Source organism: Bos grunniens, chromosome 7 (genome assembly GCF_055505025.1).
Source record: "Bos grunniens cultivar Pamir isolate PY7600 chromosome 7, Bosgru_T2T1.0, whole genome shotgun sequence".
Classification (NCBI taxonomy): Eukaryota; Metazoa; Chordata; class Mammalia; order Artiodactyla; family Bovidae; genus Bos; species Bos grunniens.
This window is the reverse complement of record NC_141171.1, coordinates 35484756-35508375: the sequence shown is the minus strand read 5'-3', so window position 1 is coordinate 35508375 and position 23620 is coordinate 35484756. Positions and strand designations below refer to the sequence as shown.

Below are 23620 nucleotides of genomic sequence, written 5' to 3'. Positions count from 1 at the left end.
TCCATTATAAAGGAGATCAGTCCTGGGTGTTCTTTGGAAGGACTGATGCTAAAGCTGAAACTCCAATACTTTGGCCACCTCATGCAAAGAGTTGACTCATTGGAAAAGACTCTGATGCTGGGAGGGATTGGGGGCAGGAGGAGAAGGGGACGACAGAGGATGAGATGGCTGGATGGCATCACCGACTTGATGGTCAAGAGTTTGGGTGAACTCTGGCAGTTGGTGATGGACAGGGAGGCCTGGCGTGCTGCAATTCATGGGATCGCAAAGAGTCGGACATGACTGAGCAACTGAACTGAACTGAAATATACTACACAGGATATTCAAATGGAAATATTACCAGCCTCACTTAAATTTTTCTGATAACTAGGGTAGAAAAAAATCATTTATGAAGTAATAAAGGATAGATTTCTTGAATATTTTTCAATAGAGACTTACCTGCTATGACAGACATTTATTGACTTCATATCAATCAATGTGAGTATTTCAAGTTAGGAAGTTTAGCTTACTTGTCAATATAACTAAGGAAGTGTGGCTATAATAACATGCTTTACTAAATGCTTTACTTAAAAATATCATATTTCCTAAAATACACAGAAATAGACTTAAGGACAGGAAAATACATTCCATGTTTTTGGATATGAAAACACAGTGTTATAAAAATTATAACCTTCTCTAATTTACTTCATAAATTTAATACAACCTCAAGAAAATATCATAAGAATCATTTCTAAAGCTATACTAGTTCATTTTAAATGTGTATGGAAAAATAACCAAAGGATAGCCAGAGAAATCCTAAAAAGTTGGGGGTGGTAGTACTTCTTCCAGACATTAAAATATGTTATAAAGCTTCTATAACTAAATTATATGGTATTGGCACATGAATGACCAGACTTAATAGTGGAACACGGTAGAAAGTCCAGAAACAAATCCTCGTCCACAGGGAAGCTCAACCTTAATAAATACAGGATCTCAAATCAGAGCTCAGAAAATTGTATGCTCATATGGAATAGTGCATACTTGGTTCGTTGCTCACATTATACATTGTGATAAATTTCGAATGCATCAGAAACTGAAATGTGAAAAAAAAAAGTGACCAGATATGTACTAGAATAAAATGGGTAAATTTCTTTATAATAAAGACTGGAGAATATTTTCCTAATTATGATCAATGAATAGAATCAATAAAGAGAAGAGACTAGTAAATTTCTGTACATTGACAAAACAGTGTCTGCATAGCAAACACAAACATCATAAGATTAGAAGACAGAGTCCAAACTAGAAAATAAAATACCAGTAACATATCAAGATAAAAGTTTAATACCTTAAAAAAAAAAGTTTAATACCTTAGAAAATGCAAAGAACATTAAATGTTTGAGAAGAATAAACACAAAAAGCCTCCTTGAGAATTTAAAAAAAAAAATTTTAATGAAACAAAAAAAGAAAGACAAAGTATATATAAATGTGCGACGGAGAAGCCTGGTAGGCTGCAGTCTATGGGGTCGCTAAAAGTCGGGCACGACTGAGCGACTTCACTTTCACTTTTCACTTTCATGCATTGGAGAAGGAAATGGCAACCCACTCCAGTGTTCTTGCCTGGAGAATCCCAGGGATGGGGGAGCCTGGTGGGCTGCCGTCTATGGAGTCGAACAGAGTTGGACACGACTGAAGCAACTTAGCAGCAGCATCCTCATTCAAATACAAAATGCAAAACTATTCTCAGACATAATTTCTCAACAATTTAAGTGCAAACATCTAAAATTTTGGCAACATACTCTGTGGTTAAGGAACCAGTACTCTTATACACTGGGAATGAAAAACGAGACAACCCAAGGGAATTTGATGTCTAGCAAAATATATATAATTACCCTTATCTCAGCAATCTACTAGGAAATTTCTTTAAAATACACTGACAGTAATACAAAATGTCACATACAAAGATCATTCATTGTAATGATATTTTTATTAAGAAAATACCGGTGGGGGGATCAATGCCTATATATAGGAGACTGCTTAAATAAACATGAATTGAGTACTGTTTAGCTATCAAAATGAATGAGGACAACCTCACTCTACTGTTAAACAGTGATCACCAAGATAAGTTGTTAGGTGAAATAAACCAATGTGTTGAACACCTTTTATAGTATATTTGTGTAAAAAAAAAAGAGGATACAGGAGTTTCTTAGTATAGGTACAAACACATGCACACATGTGAGTGAATGCACGTTTATATATATGTATATGTCAGTTCTGTTCAGTCACTCAGCCATGTCTGACTCTTTGTGACCCCATGGAATGTAGCACGCCAGGTTTCCCTGTCCATCACCAATTCCTGGAGCTTGCTCAAACTCATGTCCATTGAGTCGGTGATGCCATCCAACCATCTCCTCCTCTGCTGTCCCCTTCTGCTCCTGCCTGAAATTTTTCCCAGCCTCAAGTCTTTTCCAATGAGTCAGCTCTTCACATCAGGTGGCCAAAGTATTGGAGTTTCAGCTTCAGCATCAGTCCTTCCAGTGAATATTCAGGACTGATTTCCTGGAGGATAGACTGGCTGGATGCCCTTGCAGTCCAAGGGACTGTCAAGAGTCTTCTTCAACATCACAGTTGGAAAGCATCAATTCTTCTGCGCTCAGCATTCTTTATAGTCCAACTGTCACATCCGTACATGACTACAGGAAAGACCATAGCTTTGACTAGACAGACCTTTGTCAGTAAAGTAACCAAAAACTAATTTTTAAATTTAACTTTTAATTAGTTTGACAGAAAAATAATCAAACTGATTACATGGACCACAGCCTTGTCTAACTCAATGAAATTCTGAGCTATGCCATGTAGGGCCACCCAAGATGGATGGGTCATGGTGGAGAGTTTTGACAAAACGTGGGCCACTAGAAAAGGGAATGGCAAACCACTTCAGTATTTTTGCCTTGAGAAACCCATGGACAGAATATGTATGTACATGTGTATATATAGATATATATAGCATATGTCGGAGAAGACAATGGCACCCCACTTCAGTACACTTGCCTGGAAAATCCCATGGACAGAGGAGCCTGGTAGGCTGCAGTCCATGGGGTCGGCTGAGGGTCGGACACGACTGAGTGACTTCCCTTTCACTTTTCACTTTCATACATTGGAGAAGGAAATGGCAACCCACTCCAGTGTTCTTGCCTGGAGAATCTCAGGGATGGGGGAGCCTGGTGGGCTACTGTCTATGGGGTCGCACAGAGTGAGACACAACTGAAGTGACTCAGCAGCAGCATAGCATGTGTATGTGTATATATCCACACACACACATATATGTACACTAAGTCTTTGCATACATACATATTATTTAAAAAACAGAAAAATATACTAAAACTTGTTACATATAAGAGAAACAAGAATAAGGAGAAAGTTATACTGCCATTTTGAGTTTTTACTTTGGAGCACTGCAAATATTTTACATAAATAATAAACCAAACTAAAGTTAAAAAATGAAAAAGTACCTCTTTATTTTGAAAAGAAATTGAAGCAAATGAATTTAGCTATGTTAAGTTGGTGGAACAACCATATAAAGAAATTGTGTTGAGAGATTAAAAATAAAATGCTTTCACTATACAGTCCTTGTGGGTTATATCCTAAGGACACAAAGAATGAAAAAGAAATCTTCAATTATACTCAGTGGTCTTATTATTTGTAGAAAAGACAGCATGTTATTTTGAAACTATTATGAGCATATTGTGGATTAAAAGGACCATGTAATTATGTTAATGCCACTAGGAAGCAAAATTTTCAAACTAAAGGAGGAGGAGGAGTGTAAAAATCAAAGTTAAGTACCCTAATATCTGCAATTTGAACTACTACTATTTCTGTGAACTCATGAAATAATTTTTGTAGCGCAGTACCCCCTTATCCACAGAGGCTATGCTTCCAAGACCTATCAGAGGAGGCCTGAAACTCTAAACATACTAAACATACTATGTTTTTCCTATACTCAGCAGTAGAGGTGTGGAGTCACATTAGATTATTGGATCACCAGGGATTTCCCTAGATCGACCCTTCACAGGAAATATGGGGAATGAATTAAAAAGATAAATTAGTAAATCATGCCACAAAGGAAGGTCACATCCAGAATGCAAAAAATTTGTCCAAATCTAGTTCATTTTTCAACAAATAAATGGCAAAGAGGAAAAAAAATAGAGAAAAATTGCCACAAAGAATAGAACTTTACAACTGAGGAAGTGTGATGCACGGACTTTGTTTAATTTTTGCTTTAAAAAATAGTAAAAAGACATGTTTTAAGTAATTAGGTAAATTGAACATGGACTAGTTATTAGATATTAATATTATTAGTTATGGTAATGAAAAACTCATCAGCCATCAGTAATAATATTCTAAAGAATTTATGGAGTCTGGAATTTGTTTTTAAATAATTTAGAAAAAATTGGGAAAACAGATGACACAACATTGCAAAATGTTGATAATTGTTGGGGCTGGAGGATGTGTAAGTTTATTAAGCTATTTTTTACTTTTGTCTGAACATTATTATAATACACTTTTTTAGAAGTCTACTGACTGGCAATTTCTAGCTTATGTAACTACTAGTCACTATCCCCTTACAAGCACTGCAGGAACTATCCCCCAGCATAAGATTCAGATTATATAAATTTCTATTGCTTGTTTTTAAAAACTAATATTGGTTTTTAGATCAGGCCTGGTGCATTTGCAGGCAATTTTCAATATGTTCTATGTCTCATACTTTCTTAGTCCATTAAGTAATATTATCCAGAAATCTTTTATATTTTTTTGTAGTGAAAAATGAAACAAAATCTGAATAGTCCCTTGTTTCTATTTAATGTTTTACCCCAACAATTCCCAAGCTACAGATCCTGAACCTCTGGCAAACCAGATCACAGAGAAAACCATGAGACCTTGGAACAAACACTGTGTAGCCTAATTTTATACATATAAGTTGTATTATATATAAAGTTAACTGAAATGCCTTTATGATTGATAAAATACAATTTCAATTAATGAACATTTAAACTGTGACTCATTTTATGTTTTGACTGATAGATTATAGACATTTTTTTTACATTATCAAACAATGCCCTAATTCTTGACAATACTGAGGCTGTCTGACTACTCGGTTCTGAGATTCCACAGTGTTTAATTGTCCCGCATTTTAGGAACAGCAGCGATTTTTTGTTTTTGAGGAGAGTGATTTCCAAATGTCTTTATTGAAAAGATTCCCTAAGGATTCATCTTAAGTGGTCCCTCATTTTCCCTGAAACTAAATCCTCCCTACAAAATGCCAATAGGTTGAAAAAGTCTGCTCCGGTCTGTGTAAGAAGGATATCAGAGGTGGAGCTCCCTGGAATTGCACAACATAATTACTGAGCACTGGAACTTTTGTCCCTAAGGTTACAAGATGCAAAAATACCATCCTTTTTAAACCACATAGAGTACAAAACTGTGCCCTCTTATGGTATAAACTGAGTATGTACTGGATTTTACCTAAATCTGACCTCCAGGGTAAGTGACTATAGGATGTCAGAGGAACAGGACTGAGAGAAGGAAATACGCTAGATCCAAGTGACTCCACATACTGGTGACTGGTTGCATATTAATGACGGTCGTGTATTTATTAGACTATATGAAACCCTGATTAGTTTTTCTGGATACTTAACTGTCTGGTAAATGCCTGCAATAAATTGTTTATACTGTTCTTAAGAACAAGATAACTCCAATTTGAGTTTCTTTTTTCCTTTGATGCGCTCTTCCAAATGTTTTCCCCTTATTAAAATGAGAATTATCAGGTGTAGTTTTAAGTATGTGATGGTATAATGCTTTACCAAATAAAATGCTAGATTCTTATTCTTGGTCCTTCTTTTATGAAATGTTAAATCAAATGCCATGTATGGGTTACTGTGTACATAAGGAGGCTATGATTCACTGCAGAGCTTCCTCTCTCCATAGACCAAGATGATGTTGTAGAAACCCTGGACCTAAAGCCTTAACATGCCAATGGCACCATTGCTATCAGAATGAAATGCAGAAAAATATTTAAGGAAGATAAAGAGATTAAGTCAATCACTATTACAAAGAAACCTGAAATTAGAATATTGGGACTATCACAGTTCAGTTCAGTTCAGTCGCTCAGTCGTGTCTGACTCTTTGCGACCCCATGAATCGCAGCACGCCAGGTCTCCCTATCCATCACCAACTCCCGGAGTTCACCCAGACTCACATCCATCGAGTCAGTGGTGCCATCCAACCATCTCATCCTCTGTCATCCCCTTCTCCTCCTGCCCCCAATCCCTCCCAGCATCACAGTCTTTTCCAATGAGTCAACTCTTCACATGAAGTGGCCAAAGTACTGGAGTTTCCGCTTCAGCATCATTCCTTCCAAAGAAATCCCAGGGCAGATCTCCTTCAGAATGGACTGGTTGGATCTCCTTGCAGTCCAAGGGACTCTCAAGAGTCTTCTCCAACACCACAGTTCAAAAGCATCAACTCTTCGGCACTCAGCCTTCTTCACAGTCCAACTCTCACATCCATACATGACCACAGGAAAAACCATAGCCTTGCCTAGACGGACCTTTGTTGGCAAAGTAATGTCTCTGCTTTTGAATATGCTATCTAGGTTGGTCATAACTTTCCTTCCAAGGAGTAAGCGTCTTTTAATTTCATGGCTGCAGTCACCATCTGCAGTGATTTTGGAGCCCAAAAAAATAAAGTCTGACACTGTTTCCACTGTTTCCCCATCTATTTCCCATGAAGTGATGGGACCAAATGCCATGATCTTCGTTCACTGTTTTGCTTAAACAAGTCTTTGCCTAGGTCTCTATGCATGCTTGTTTTCTGTTTTTAAGATAGTTAAAGAAATTCATTACTAGAAGATATTTCTATGTATGAAAGTCTTCAGCTGCCAAGAACCAATTATTCTATCCTTAATTTTGTCTTTAGCCAAATAAATTTTAATATTTAATATTCAAAGCTAAATTAGTTTAAGATCAGAGATGAAAGAGAAATTCGTTTTTCTAGAGACATGGCAGATGACAGACTCAGCACCATTTCCATTGATTCTACATGTAATGACCAGACCTCTGGGTCACTTTGATAAATCTGATAACTATAAATTCAGAGGTAAAATGAAGAGTGAAAAAAGGAGTAACATGAACCCAAGATTAAAGTGACTACCTAAGAGACTAGTTAAAGTAGATTAGTTCCCCTGTAAGAGTCATTGATGACATTTCAAAGAACAAACAGGCCAATATGGAATAATAGAAAGCAAGAAAGTGCTGTCTGATACAGGTAACACTTAGGATAGGTTTTATTATAGTATTGCTTTTGTCTCAGAAGCAGAAATTCTCTGCTCATACCCATTTGTGCCATAACTGACTAAAACAATGAATTGCTTTCCATAGAAGCCCAGTTTGGTTTCTTCACTGGTAAAGTAGAAAATTGAAAAGAGAACTCCCCTTGACTATAAAACTAACAGAACTTGTTTTCTGAAGCATAAGACTATACCTTCGTTGAAGTTAAAGTACTATGGCAAGTCTAAAACTATAGAATAAAAACTAATTCTGATGTTAGAAGTAAAACTGTCCTATGAAAATCACTACTTTTGTCATTAAGTCATTCAGAATTTCTGGTTAAAAAACTAATTTTATTAACCCTTTTTCTTATAATTCAAAGATAAAACATCACCTTTCTGATTATACCAGACAGTGAGTGTGTAACTAACAGGACTTATACAGAAGAACCACTGGGTAAACACCTATGAATTGATTAGTTGATGCACTGAAACTTCCATTCACACTGCAAAAACTGCACTTCAGTTTTTGTGTGTGGGGGCACTCAGTCATGTCCGACTCTTTGCAACCCCATGGACTGTAGCCCACCAGGCTCCTCTGTCCATGGAATTCGCCAGGCAAGAACACTGGACTGGGTTGCCACTTCCTAATCCAGAGGATCTTCCCAACTCAGGACTGAACCCACGTATCTTGTGTCCTGCACAGGGAGGTGGATTCTTTACCACTGCACCACCTGGAAGCCCTGGTTTTTCTCTGGCTTGCTATCTGTAATGTGTTTCCTGTATACTTTGCTCATCTCAGCTAGGAAGACAGATGTGTAAGCATGCTAACAAATAAAATTAGAGTTCCAGGATCTTTGCATCAATATGGAAAATCTCATAAAAAGCATGCTGGAGTTTGAGCCCCTTCAACATGTCTTGATGAAACTGTGTATATATTAGGAATGGTCTACAGAAGAGCACTGGTAATGCTCCAATTATGTTCACCCACACTTATCTCTTTACTAGTTTTCTGCCAAGGCCAATCTTTCCTTCTTTAAAATGTATGCATCACTGAAAAGCACCCTTTACCTGCAATAACATTTAAATGAAAAGACACGGGCAAGGTAAGCATAAAAACATATACTAAAAAATGGATATGCCATTTTGCTCACGATGCACACACAGAGGACCACTGGGATTAAGCAAGTCATAAAGATAAATAAAATGCCATGATTCAGTTGTAAGAAACACAGAAGAGCAAGAGCCACTAAAGGAGATAAATGGCCCTTGACCTCAGCTAGGGAAAATCACTAGGGAGTGGTGGGAATTATAGCCATCCCCTCAGACTGACTTCCCTGGTGGCTCAGACAGTAAAGCGTCTGCCTACAATGCAGGAGACCCAGGTTTGATCCCTGGGTTGAGAAGATCCTCTGGAGAAGGAAATGGCAACCCACTCCAGTACACTGCCTGGAAAATCCCATGGATGTAGGAGCATGGTAGGCTACAGTCCATGGGGTCGCAAAGAGTCAGACATGACTGAGCAACTTCACTCACTCACTCCTCAGACTATAAGCCCTGTGCACAGAGGCAGTCATGGCATGGCTCTAGCTCTGTAAGAATGTTCTATACAGAGAAGACAGAACTGACTCACATAGAAAACAAACATATAGTTACCAAAAAGGAAAGATGGGGGGGGAGATAAATTAGGAGATTAGGATGAACATATACACACTATTATATATAAAACAGATAATAATCAAGGACCCAATGTATAGCACAGGCAACTCCATTAATATTCTGTAATAATCTATTTGAGAAAAGAATCTGTGAAAGAATGTATATATTAATGTGTGTAACTGAATCGCATTGCTGTACACCTGAAAATAACACATTGCAAACTAGCTATACTCCAATATAAAAAAATTACATAATTTTTAAAAATATATACTAAATTAAAATTTTAAGCAAATAAAACAGAAAGTTGTATTTTGTTTGAAATATCTCAAGTTTTAAATATTATAACCAATTCAAACAAAGTTTAGGTCATCATGACAGTGAAACAAAAACTTTACGGGGATGGGGGCCTTTAGGTCTTCTGAAATGTTTTGCATTTTAGATACTGGTTTCTGAGAAATATGAAGAGTAAACTATGGCTCTATCTTAACTAGCTAATTAGTAAAATAGTTTTATATTAAAAGATGTATTTCAAATAGTTCCTGATAGAGCTATTATTGAAATTTTAAAGGTAATTCCAACAAACATTTGCCTAGTGTCAATGTTGCCTTGTTTTGGACTCCTTTCTACACTAGTCGATGTCTACTTTCCCCCCATTTCTTCTATATCCATTTGTGACTGTACTTTGTTCATTTAACAAAAGATTCTTTGTGAGCTCAGGAGTATGGAGACTGGCTCATATCAGAACCTAACACGCCCCCCAAATGAACATAAATGTAGTCCCTTCAGTTCAGTTCAGTCGCTCAGTCGTGTCCGACTCTTTGCGACCCCATGATTTGCAGCACGCCAGGCCTCCCTGTTCATCACCAACTCCCGGAGTTCACCCAAACGCATGTTAAAGCACAGTAACTCTAATATCTGTGAGTAAAAATGTTTATTTACTTAAATAAAGGATAAACCACTTTATTTCCATGACTACTTCTTTACTTGTCATCCATTTAGTTTAATCTTTCAACGCACTTAAAGTTGTAGCATCAAATTCAAGTCACCAAATAAAGAACTATAAAGTGCCCAGAAAACAAACAAAAAAAAAGTTCTAAGGAATACTTTTAAAATCAAATATTCTACAAAATATTGCATCATTCATAATTATATCGACTATGACTGAGGAGAAGCAGAGAAATCATATAACTTGAGAGAAAATCTTGGTATTATTTTACTTTATGAAAACCCACCAAGTTTAAATGTATGGTGGTCATAGACCAATACACACAGTAACCATTACGTGAGTATCTCCATGATATTGGTGCTGTGCCGCCGTCATATCATTTCATTTCACTGTGAAAGGAAGCTATTAGTATCTCAATTATACTCCTTAGGAAAACCAAGTTTTAGGTGTAAATAATCACTATACATCACTCAACTAACAAGTGGCAAGTATATCCTGTGGCAGGTATATTCTAGCCAGAACACAAATCCAAGCGCAGAAAATTTGGAGGACGTGGAGGGACTTGAGGAGTTATCTGATCCAATGCCCCTAATTTATATTTGAAAAACACGGAAGTCCACCAAATCAACTCACGGACCAATTCAAGATCTCAGAAGTCAAAAGTCATTTTTCCCTCGCTTCGAGTGAGTGACAAACACGAGTCGTCTTTGCCAGCTTTAGCAACCACTGTTTACCATTTCAATACCTAAGATGATGCGCCCCCCGTGGCCATGCCTTTACCGTTTGGAAAAGTGGACTGGGTCAGTCTGTTACTTGTGTGTTGTGCTAGTGTGCTTAGCTGTGTCTGACTCCTTGCAACCCCATGGACTGTAGCCTGCCACGTTCTTCTGTCCATGAAACTTCCCAGGCAAGAATACAGGAGTGGGTTGCCATTTCCTTCTCCACCATTATTTATAAGCAATCACAATTAAACAACCAAGCATAAACAAAGTTTTGATAAATGTGCAAAATAGTTCTTTTATTTTTCTCCCCAGTCATTCCTCAGTTTATTCAGAGCCTACCTCTGCCGACCTTAAAGAAAAACTACTCTCTGACCTCAGTCCCCACCTCTGTGCTCCTATATGGTGCCTCAGACTTTCACTGCCCAGGTGGTCTCAGCCCTTTTTCCCCATGGCTGTTGCCCTCATTTGCCATTAAGGCATGGTTTTTGCCCAATGGAACAGGTAGGAGTTGGAGCTATTCCAGAATCTCTAGACAGATGTTATTTAGAAGCAATAATCTGTTAAGTGATAGTGAGATGGGAGGTGGAGTCTAGTAGACACATTAAACTTCATTTATGAAGAGGAACTAAAAAGCCTCTTGATGAAGGTGAAAGAAGAGGGTGAAAAGTTGGCTTAAAACTGTACATTCAGAAAATGAATGTTGAGTTGGATGTGACCAAGCATATAGTGAGAATAAATGTTAAAATGATTACAAAAAAAAAAAAGAAAATGAAGATCATGCCATCTGGTCCCATCACTTCATGGGAGATAGATGGGGAAACAGTGGAAACAGTGTCAGACTTCATTTTTTTGGGCTCCAAAATCACTGCAGATGGTGACTGCAGCCATGAAATTAAAAGACACTTACTCCTTGGAAGGAAAGTTATGACCAACCTAGAGAGCATATTGAAAAGCAGAGACATTACTTTGCTAACAAAGGTCCGTCTAGTCAAGGCTATGGTTTTTCCTGTGGTCATGTATGGATGTGAGAGTTGGACTGTGAAGAAGGCTGAGCACCGAAGAATTGATGCTTTTGAACTGTGGTGTTGGAGAAGACTCTTGAGAGTTCCTTGGACTGCAAGGAGATCCAACCAGTCCATTCTGAAGGAGATCAGCCCTGGGATTTCTTTGGAAGGAATGATGCTAAAGCTGAAACTCCAGTACTTGGGCCACCTCATGTGAAGAGTTGACTCATTGGAAAAGCCTGTGATGCTGGGAGGGATTGGGGGCAGGAGGAGAAGTGGACGACAGAGGATGAGATGGCTGGATGACATCACTGACTCGATGGACGTGAGTCTGGGTGAACTCCGGAAGTTGGTGATGGACAGGGAGGCCTGGCGTGCTGCGATTCATGGGGTTGCAAAGAGTCGGACACGACTGAGCAACTGAACTGAACTGAACTGATGAAAGAATTTTAATAACAAACAGGGTTTCCTTGCTTGTTTCTTGTGATTTATTGTGGCTTTGGGAGTGGGGTCTGATAGGCATGACAGGGTTAGGATTACTAAAACGCTCATGTGCTTTCCTTAGGTGAGGATGGTCTACTTTTCAGGTCTCACCTATATGTGGAAGAAATGAAGAAAAATGATCCTGTCAGACCTAACCTCAAAATGAAAGAGCTACTACAGAAACTCATCTTTCTCTGGCTAATACTGTCTATCACTTTCAGTAAGACTCTGGTATATTTTAGCATATTAGATTATCTTTTCTTCTTTCTAGCTAAATTTCCTTGTATTATCCTATCTTCCTGTGGACTGTGGCCCCACTGAAGAGGTGGAAAGGGGTCTTGTGCCAAGGATTAAGTGGAGAGAAAAACATGAGTCTTATCACAACAGAAACAGATGCAAAGCCATCAACCATACTATAGTCCACAATATGGGGGAAATACCACAGACCCATTGCTCCCTGAATGTTTTTCTCTTGTCAATGGTAATAGGAGTCAATCTGCTGATAAACTGCCAAGTTGCTGTGGGCTTATGTAGGCTAGGGAGGGTGGGGAGGGGGAGGGAGAATCTAAAGGATTGTCTCCTGGAAATGTTTTTACTGTCCTGAGAGGTGGGATAATATCTAGCTCTATTTAGAAAACTGAGCTCTTCTGACGATCTTAACAAATTTATACCCCAATCTCTCACCTCTTCCTCTCTGGTGTATTTCATAGGTAGCTTTGCTAACTGCCTGCGCAACTACAAATAGAATCTGTCACTTTAGAAATAGGGTTGTCCTTTTATAGGCAGATTGATGGACTGGGTGCCAAGACTTAAGAACAGTAGCATGACTGGGGCAGACACCGTCCCCCATAAATCCAATATTGACAAATATCCTACCCAACCCAGATGATTTTGTTTGTCAAGTTCCCTTTATTAAGGCATAACTGCGAAGCATAGGACACAGAAAATCGTTGACAATTTTTGGAAATGAGCTATTGAGCCCATTATTTAAAGAGGAAAATGTTAATGAACAATTGAGTATTATAAATTATCATAAGAATCTCTTAATTGCATCTCTCAACCTCCAAAATATGCCAATAATTCTTACGTAGCTAATAAACATAGATCAACCTGCATTTACAGATTCTTAAACTTGAGACTTTTTATTTGTAGCTTCTGTTTTATTTCTCAGTTCATTGGTGAAAAACTGACTTAGTAATGTTGAATCAAATACAAGCTAGGCATAAATAAACAAGCTACAAGCTAGGACCTCATGAAAATAATCATTGCTCTATTCATGTCAGAGAACAAAGAAAATCCCTAACTTAGCAATGTCCATTTTAAATATGCTCAGTTTGAACTCTCTTTGAACACACCACTTGTGTTTGGGCAGCTGTCACCTTTCAGAAGTTCATACTCACCTTGCACCCTTCGTGTTCTCATGGGCAGGCTAAGCTGAACATGCTTTTAAACAACATTCTCCTTGAACTTCTGTAAAACTGTGCTGACTGATGTCAGGAGCGATGAAATCCTAGAATGTGAGATCCTGTGGCAGAATGTATCCAGAAGAAAAAATACTAAAAAAAAGCCTTCTCCTCCTGACACTAGGAATAACATTTCAGTAGGAACACAAATAATTTTTTTCATTAGAAGAAACACGTGAATCCCTAACAAGTCCTTAAATAAAGAGCAGAAACTCCCCATTCAGGCTTCTACCACAAAAACTTTGACCCCAGAATTATTGATGGAAACATAGCTTCACCAAAGGTTTTGACTGGTGTGTGCACCATTATTGTATTACATCTCCTATGAGTTCCAAACTTCATAGATCCATCTTTCTGTTAATATTCTCCCTGGATGTCTAAAAAGTGTCACTGTCTTAATATGGCCAAATCATTTTGTCCTAACATGCTCCCCTTGTCTTCCCTATCATTTTCTGTCATATATGACCTTCCCATCCACCAGTTGTTCAAACAAACCCAGAAGTCAGACTTGATTTCCCATTTAATCTCACCTGTGTCCATTCCAGTAGCAGGTACAAAATATACCAAACCCTTTCGTTCAATTTCTCTTTTTATTAGTAACACCCTAGAATAGTCTACCATCCTCTCTTGCCAGGATGTTCTAGTTGGTTTCACCTAGAGGCCCTAAACTATTTTCCACACAGAAGCCACAGTGCTATTTATAACATTAGATTTTGTTACTACTCTGCTCCAATTCCTTAAATCGTTTCCCATTGCATTCCCAACTACTCTTCACCCTCTGTGCTTTGGTTTTCTCATTTGTAAAATGAGACTAGTAATGATACTACCTCATTCAACAGCTAAGAAGATGAAATGACATATACATAAAGTTGCCTCTACAGGGTTTGGCAGATAGAAAGTGTCATATAGAGTTGAGTGGTTGTTGTTTACAACTAAAATACCAACCCCTTAAGTCCAACACTCCCCCACCTCATCCCTTACAGTTGTCTCATCCCTCCCCATGTCTGGTCTCCTTTGTCTTTCTCAAACACACTAGCTTCATTTCCTTCTTAAGGCCCCCAACTTTCCCTCCTTCCTATAAGATTCAGCCCCCAACCCTCTCTGAACTGGTTCCTTTTAATCGACCAATTCTCAGATTCTGTGCCACCTCTTCATGAGACTTCTCCTGACCACCTGGAGTAAACTAGCACTCCTTCTAGAGATGTTATGATATCACTTTGTTTTATTCCCTTCATAGCACTTTTTAATCTCCAAGGTTCTTGTTTATGTATCATCTCCACCTTTGTGTAAGTCTATGACAGAAGGACACATCGCTAGTACTTGCTATCTGACTTTGGGCAAGTATTTACCCTCTTTGTATGACAATTCTTCATGTCTAAACAAAGTTAATGAATACCTCCATCTTAGCATTATGAGACTTGAAGCAGTTAATTCATGTTAAGCGCTTCAGAGATCAGATCAGTAGCTCAGTCGTGTCCGACTCTTTGCGACCCCATGAATCGCAGCACGCCAGGCCTCCCTGTCCATCACCAACTCCTGGAGTTCACTCAGACTCATGTCCATCAAGTCAGTGATACCATCCAGCCATCTCATCCTCTGTCGTCCCCTTCTCCTCCCGCTTCCAATCCCTCCCAGCATCAGAGTCTTTTCCAATGAGTCAACTCTTCACACGAGGTGGCCAAAGTACTGGAGTTTCAGCTTTAGCATCATTCCTTGCAAAGAAATCCCAGGGCTGATCTCCTTCAGAATGGACTGGTTGGATCTCCTTGCAGTCCAAGGGACTCTCAAGAGTCTTCTCCAACACCACAGTTCAAAAGCATCAATTCTTCGGCGCTCAGCCTTCTTCACAGTCCCACTCTCACATCCATACATGACCACAGGAAAAACCATAGCCTTGACTAGATGAACCTTTGTTAAACACTTACTAATGCCTAATAGGTAGTCATCACACATAGCATTCTTCTTTAAAAGAAAAGCTAACTAAAATGCATTGTATAAAGCACACTTACATCTGAGGAGAGCACTCAGAAACAGAGATTAATGGAGCATCGACCTGGTACTTGGAGAAAGATGTTCTGAGAGCACCTTCACATGTTGGGAAAGAAAGAGGATGAGACCAATCTGCCAGAAGCCTAAGAATCTCCAAGTCCAAAGAGTGAATTATGATTTTAATCCAGTAAGACACAAAGGCTTTTGTCTTGGAAGTAAACTGAAAAGACCTTTTTGTCCTCTTTCCTTGAAGCCTGGCCCAGGTGTACTCCATGGCTAGAGAAATATGGCAAGGTCTCTGGTTGATGTTAGTGACCTTGATACAAAAATTCCAAGCTAAGCTCCAAAGGTCTCTCAAGGTTGCCTTGTGGTCTGGAGACAACCTACTACAGCTACTTTTACTTAGTAACAATTTCATCCATACCCAGTTGGACTAGTCTAAACCTATGGAAGTTGGGGGGCTTCCATAGTGGAGGGCTCTTCATGGCATATCCAACCTGCTGGCCAGGAACCACTCTTGGATGAACAACCACTCAGACTTTGAGCTAGCTCATTCCTCCTGATAATTTTCTGATCCTAAGTCAATAAATCTTATCACAGTGCACAGAGCATGTCGTTAGTTGTGTGGGACATTATACAGGTGCACAAAACCCAAGAAAAATTTACCACTTTTCAATATGGAGCTTTTGACACAACTAGTAAATCCATTTATGCCTGAGATACAGCCAACAAACTGCAATATATAGAAGTTGTTCATTCTAGCATAAGCCTGGGATTACTTTGTGATTTTTTTTTAAATTACAGAAATCATAATTACTAAATTTGCATCTTGGTTACTCTCAATCTGTCCATGGTATAAATTAAATTTGCCCTTTGACTTGTGTCTAAATGAAAGAGCAAATTTTAGTGAGGAGCAGCTCTGTATTCAGAGGTAAACACATTCATCTTCGCATTAGTTCTGATGAAATCTATCCACAGGCAGGTTATATGCCAGGACACTGATATATGCCACGAGGATGCACTGCTATGAACTCTATCTCAGCAAAGTCCTCCAGATGGAAAATAAATTGGAAAGCTTCCTCCAGAGAAAATGAGCTAACAGGAAAGATTTGAGTCTCTGAGTTTAGGAGCTTTGCCTAGAGTTAGTTCCTCTTGGGGAAATTCAGTGAATGTGTTCCTAGCAATTCTAGGAAGTCTTGAGATCTTTTAAGACAAACATTATGGTCTTATGTAAATTCAAGTAAACTTTCTTTGGGAATATAGCCCAGGGAAGTAAACTTGCAAATAAGTTTGAAAGAGTTCATTGCAACTTGACTATTAAAAGAAAAATGTATGCATATTTACTCTTCCTTGCTTTAGATGAAATCTAACTGGGAGTACAGGAGACATGTAAAATAAAGTGAAGAAAAAACTGGAAATTGTCTTCAAGTTTTAGAAATACATAAAAGTAGCAACATCATGAAGGATGTTCTCAGAGACATAAAGAAGGATGTGTTAGAACAATATTTACACCCTCCAAGTAGGATCCAGAGACATGGCCTAAATCAACAGTTACCCATGAGCAAGGAACCCACAAGCATGTCATTCTAAACGAGTGATTCCTAAATGTGTCAAAGCTAAATTCAAGCAATGACAGTCTTTTAGCAGGAGCATGCCATTTCCCCTAGTTTTTCATTAGGCTGATAACAAACACTACTTCATATATCCTCTCATGTGCTATCTGACTCACACAGACTCACATTAGGAGACCACAAACCAATTATCTCTATTTCCATTCGGCAAGGTAATAAAATGTCTTTATCCTCAGAAATAACTTAACAATAGCATCAGCATCAATGACATTTTTCATATTGACTGCAGCATAAATTCAGGGCATTATTAACAAGGCATAAACAGAGATTTAAAATAGCAAAAAAAAAAAAAAACCGTTCAATAAAAATATATTAAAGGAGAAAGATGTTGCAGACATACTTTTTCTATATTTTTATTGCTAAATATAACTAAAAATCCTGCACATTGTATATAACACAAATATAAGAAGAGTCTGAAACTGGAGAAAGTAGACAGTTTATGCCTCTCAGGGCCCAGAAATCAACACAATGGTGTGTTCCCCAGTTTGTTTTTTTCTATTTTTGCCCCATATATACCAGGCTAGGCTTCCCCAGTGGCTCCTCAGTAAAGAATCTGCCTGCAATGCAGGAGCCACAGGAGACATGGGTTCAATCCCTGGGTTGGGAAGGTCTCCTGGAGGAGGAAATGGCAACCTACTCCAGTATGCTTGCCTGTAGAATCCCCATGGACAGAGGAGCCTGGTGGGCCACAGTCCATAGGGTCACAAAGAGTCAGACATGACCGAAGCGACTTAGAATATACCAAGCTAGGAGCTGAAGAAGCCATTAAGCCAGAAATGCCACAAAGCACAGACAAGCAAAAGTCTGCCCTCTCTAGGCAAACAATTAGGAAAAAGATAGCTTAGCAAGATAGAAAAATTTAGACAATAGCCACTATTACCCAGCCAAGTAGCACAGAAAGAGCTGTGGTACAACATCATGCATGCCAGCCAAGGCTGAGTGAAATGCTTAGACTTCCATCATGTGCAGGTTATAATGAGGCATCACAATGGCCTGATGGATTGTGATAAATGAGGAAAACAAGGAAGTAGCTGGAACTTTCATCACCAATGGAAGAGAACTAGTCCTTCCCCAAGAGTGCTATTGTCAATGGAGATCATATGTGGATTCTAGACTTCCATCCAATCTGGCAATAATGAGGAGCATCCCCTGTCCAATCCTTGATTGTCAACAGAGTGCTACTGGACATTATTCCATGTATAGAACAGTCTTATGGACTCTGTGGGAGAGGGAGAGGGTGGGAAGATTTGGGAGAATGGCATTGAAACATGTAAAATATCATGTATGAAACGAGATGCCAGTCCAGGTTCGATGCACGATACTGGATGCTTGGAGCTAGTGCACTGGGACGACCCAGAGGGATGGTATGGGGAGGGAGGAGGGTTCAGGATGGGGAACACATGTATACCTGTGGCGGATTCATTTTGATATTTGGCAAAACTAATACAATTATGTAAAGCTTAAAAATAAAATAAAATTTAAAAAAAAGAAAAGAATATCATACATCATACACCATCAACAAACATACATCATCTCAGGTATAGTGAGAAAGGAAGCCAGTTAAAACAGAAGAGTTTGATAAACTGAGGTACGCATACCGCTAAAGTGTGCAACTTTCAACCAAAAATCATTCCTTGTACCAAGAATCAGGAAGATCACAGATTTAACAATAAAAGACAATCAACAGATTGCCAACACTGAGCAGACGAGATGTTGGAATTATCTGACAAAGATGTTAAAATTGTCATGAGAGAGAAAAAGAAAAAAACTTCAAAGAGCAATTATCATCACACAATTAATGTGGTTGTAGTTCCTTCTTCATTTCTTTAGTTGCAGAAGATCTTTCCTGGTAGATGGCTGTTCTACAAATAGTTGCTATTTTGTTGTGCCCATGAAAGCAGCAAGGCTCAAAGAAATAGAAAGTATCAGCAAAAAACTAATTTCCTGAAAACTTCTCAAATTTAGCAAGAGACATGAGCCTACAGATTCAATAAACTTAGTGAAGGATAGGATAATGCAAGGAAACCCATTCTATGACACATCGTAAGAGAACTTGGGAAAATTAAAGAGAAAACATTTTAAAAGCAGGAAGAGACAATGACACCTTAGCTATAAGAAAAAAAATCTATTTGAATGACACCAACTTTCTCATTAAAAATTATAGATGTCGAAAGGCAGTGGCACAATAGTACTCTAGTGCTGAAGGATCAACTTGAATATTTACCCAGCAAAAACATTCTTCAGGAATAAAGGGGAAAGCGAGACAGTTTTAAATGGAAAGACCAACAAATGTGGTGGAGTAGAAAGACCCTGAGCTCACCTCCTTTCAGGGGCACAACAAAATTACAACTATTTATAGAACAACCATCTACCAGAAAAGATCTGCAACTAAAGATATGAAGAAGGAACCACATGAGACAGTAGGAGGGCAGAGTCATAATAGAGTCAAGCCCCATATTCCCAAGTGTGTGAACCACAAACAGGAGAATAACTGCAACTGCATAATTTCCCAAGACTGAATCAAGAAGAAACAAAAAATATAAACAGACCAATTACTAGTAATGAAACTAAATCAATAATGTAAAAATACCCAACAACAAAATGTGAGGACCAGAGGGCTTCACACAATTCTACTAAACATGTAGAGATGATTTAAGACCTAGCCTTCTCAAACTATTCAAAAAAATTTCAGAGGAAGGAACACTTCCGAATTTATTCTATGAGGACAACATTGCTCACATACAAAAAGAAAAAAAAAGAAATCACAAATAAGGAGATTATAGGCCAATGAACATAGATGCAAAATTTCCCAATAAAATAACAGCAAATGGAATTCATATTAAAAGAATGATACTCCATAATCAAATGGTATGTAATTCAGGGAAACAGGGATGGTTCATTATTTACAAATCAAACATTGTGAAACACCACATTAATAAAAAATAGAAACGGCAATTGTCTTGACAGATGCAGAAACAGTTTTTGACAAAGTTCATCATCCATGTATAATAAAAACTCTAATAAAGTGGGTGTAGAGAAAACACGATTCAATATAAAACAAAGGCCAAGACAAACCTAGAGCCAACATCATCCTTGATGGTGAAAAGCTGCAAACATTTCCTCTAAGACCAGGAACAAGACAAGGACGACCTCTCTTGCCACTTTTTTTTCAACATGGTTTTGAATTCCTAGCCACAGCAATCAGACAAGATATAAAAGAAATCTAAACTGAAGAGAAAGAAGTAAAACTGTCACTGTTGGGATATGACATGATACTATAAAAGTTATCAAGATGCCACAGAAAAACTACTATTGTTCATCAATGAACTCAGTAAAGTTTTAGGAAACAATATTAATATACAGAGATCTGTCTCATTTCCATACACTAACAATGAACTATCTGAAAGAGGAATTAAGGAAACAATCCAATTTATAACTATATCAAACAGAATAAAGTATCTAGGAATAAACCTATCTAAAGGGTGAAAACCTATACTCGAAAACTTTAAGACATTGACAAAAGAAACTGGAGATGACACAAAAAAATAGCAAAAAATAGCAAAGAATAGCAAGCTATACTATTATTGCTATAAATAGCAAACTATACTATGTACTGCAAGAATTAATATTGTTAAAGTGACAATACTACCCAAGGCCATCTACAGATTTAATATAATTCCTATCAAAATACCCAGATACTTTTCACATAACTAAAAACAAATAATTGTAAAATTTGTGTGGAAAACACAAAAGACACAAATACCAAAAGTAATCTTGAGAAAGAACTTGAGGTTATAATATTTCCTGACTTCAGACTACACTACAAAGCTACAGTAATCAAAATCATATGTTACTGGTGCAAAACAAACTCATAGATCAGTGGAACAGAATACAGAATCCAAAAATAAACCCATAGGTTTGTGGTCAATCTATAAAGGACACAGACTATACAATGAAGAAAAGAGTCTCTCCAGTAAATGGCGCTGGGCAAGCTGGACAGCTACATGTAGAAGTATCAAATCAGAAATTCACTCACACCATATATAAAAATAAACTCAAAATGGATTAACAACCTAACAGTAAGACCAGAAACCATAAAAATCCTAGAATAAAACAGAGGTGGAACACTCTTTGACATAAATCATAGCAATATTTTTTAGAACTGTCTCCTAAGGCAAAGGAAACAGGAAAAAGAAATGGGGCCTAACACTTAAATCTTTTGCACAGCAAAGGAAGTCATTGGATGAAAGACAATCTACGGAATAAGAGAAAATATCTTCCAATTATAAAACTATAACTATTCAAATGTATAAAAAGTTCAACCCAACAAACAAACAATGCAATTTAAAAATGGGCAGAAAATCGAAGAGACATTTTTCCAAATCAGACATAAAAATGGCCAACAGGCACATGAACAGATGCTCAACATCATTAATCACAGAAATGGAAATCAAAGCCATAGTAAGATATCACCTCACATCTGTCAGAATGACTCTCATCAAAAAGACCACGGATACAAATGTTGGAGAGGATGTGGCTAACGGGGAACCTTTGTATACTGTTGGTGGGAATGTAAACTGGTGCAGACACTATGGACAATAGTATGGAGGGTTCTCAAAAAGCTAAAAAAAGAACTACCATATGACACAGCAATTACACTCCTGGATATATATGTAGTTCTAAATATAGATTGATGAATCATCTAAAACAATTATAAATGGAGGAGTTTAAATGATAAAAAGGTAAAGTTTCCATAGGTCACTCAAAATTATGAGAACAATGGTAAGCTTATAAGTCTTATACATGAAGATACAGCCTACCAAAACTTGTGGAGCAAAGGTAAAGCAGTGCTGAGAGGAAAATCTATAGCATTAAATAGAACCTAGAAAAAGAAGAGAAAAATAACCCCAAAGCAAGCAAATGGAAGGAAATAATAAATCTTTTTTTTACATTTTTTAAATTTTTTTTAAATTTTATTTTTAAACTTTACAATATTGTATTAGTTTTGCCAAATATCGAAACGAATCCACCACAGGTATACCCGTGCTCCCCATCCTGAACCCTCCTCCCTCCCCATACCATCCCTCTGGGTCGTCCCAGTGCACCGGCCCCAAGTATCCAGTATCGTGCATCGAACCTGGACTGGCGACTCGTTTCATACATGATATTATACATGTTTCAATGCCATTCTCCCAAATCATCCCACCCTCTCCCTCTCCCAAAGAGTCATATCTTAAAGTGGAAATTAATGAAATAGAAAGCAATTAGGAGGAAAATAATAGGGAGAGGAATCAATAAAACAGACTTGGTTCTTTGAAAAGATTAACAAAATTCAGTAATATCTTATAAGAATAAAAACAGAAGACCCAAATTCGTAATATCAAGGGTGACACAGTGGATATCAGTACAGACTGCACAACCATCAAAAGAATAAGGGAACACTGGAAACAAAGGGCCAACTCCAAAACAGGAATGCATTGAAAAATGTCAAGGTCTTTTTATCATCCTTCTCTCTGCAAAACCTCATTTTTTTTCTCTCTGAAGGAGAAATCATTGAGGCCTGAATTTTCTTATCCTCTGTTCCTATAACCAAACATAAGTCTCTTGAGTCTAACAACAAATTCATTCCATTCAATTTGGTTCAGATATTTGGTCCAATTTGGTCCAATCCACTAAGACCAGACACATGAGCCTCTACTACACATATAGCTGCAAGAGCCCACTGTGATGAATGATGGGCATCATCAGGCTAGGTAGCATTTGAAGATTTCTATATACTCTTACTGGTAAGAGAAGCAAAAAAAAAAAAAAGTAATATTAGAACTTTGTTGCTCACCTCTTTTGAATGCCCTTCATATCTTTGCAGATAATACCCATTCCTCAACCCCACCAAATCCCATCTCTTCAGTGAATTCCCATCTGCATATGCAAGTCTTCATTGAGTTCAGCTTCTTAAAATTCTCAGAGCACCAAAGCAGCGCACCAAGAGATTTAGGATGTGATAATGCATCACCACGTATAGCTCACAATTATTTTATATCTATTAGTGTTGGCTCATAAATCATGTCTAATACTTATAAATGTCCATCTGCAGTGGGTGCTTTTCTACACACTCATTAGCACAATAGGTGCTCAATGAATTCTTATTTAATGAATAATCACTGACAAATTTCAGTAGTCTTTTCCACAATGGGATCTGCTGCTGCTGCTAAGTCACTTCAGTCATGCCCAACTCTGTGCGACCCCAAAAACGGCAGCCCACCAGGCTCCCCCATCCCTGGGATTCTCCAGGCAAGAACACTGGAGTGGGTTGCCATTTCCTTCTCTGATGCATCAAAGTGAAAAATGAAAGTGAAGTCGCTCAGTTGTGTCTGACTCTTAGCGACCCCATGGACTGCAGCCTACCAGGCTCCTCCATCCATG

The 23620-nt window shown here is 38.0% G+C and overlaps 1 protein-coding gene across 35 annotated transcripts in view; it reads right to left on the bottom strand.

Moving 5' to 3' along the window:
- LOC147369033 (uncharacterized) overlaps positions 1–23620 on the bottom strand; it is a 1040253-nt gene that overhangs the window by 616271 nt on the left and 400362 nt on the right. For 2 of the 35 annotated variants that reach the window (XR_015167214.1, XM_086410778.1), the window contains exon 2: positions 13515–13639. The exons of the other annotated variants lie outside the window; for them this stretch is intronic. The gene's annotated coding sequence lies outside the window, so the exon portion shown is untranslated. The remainder of the gene's footprint in view (positions 1–13514; positions 13640–23620) is intronic. 35 annotated transcript variants of the gene reach the window in all.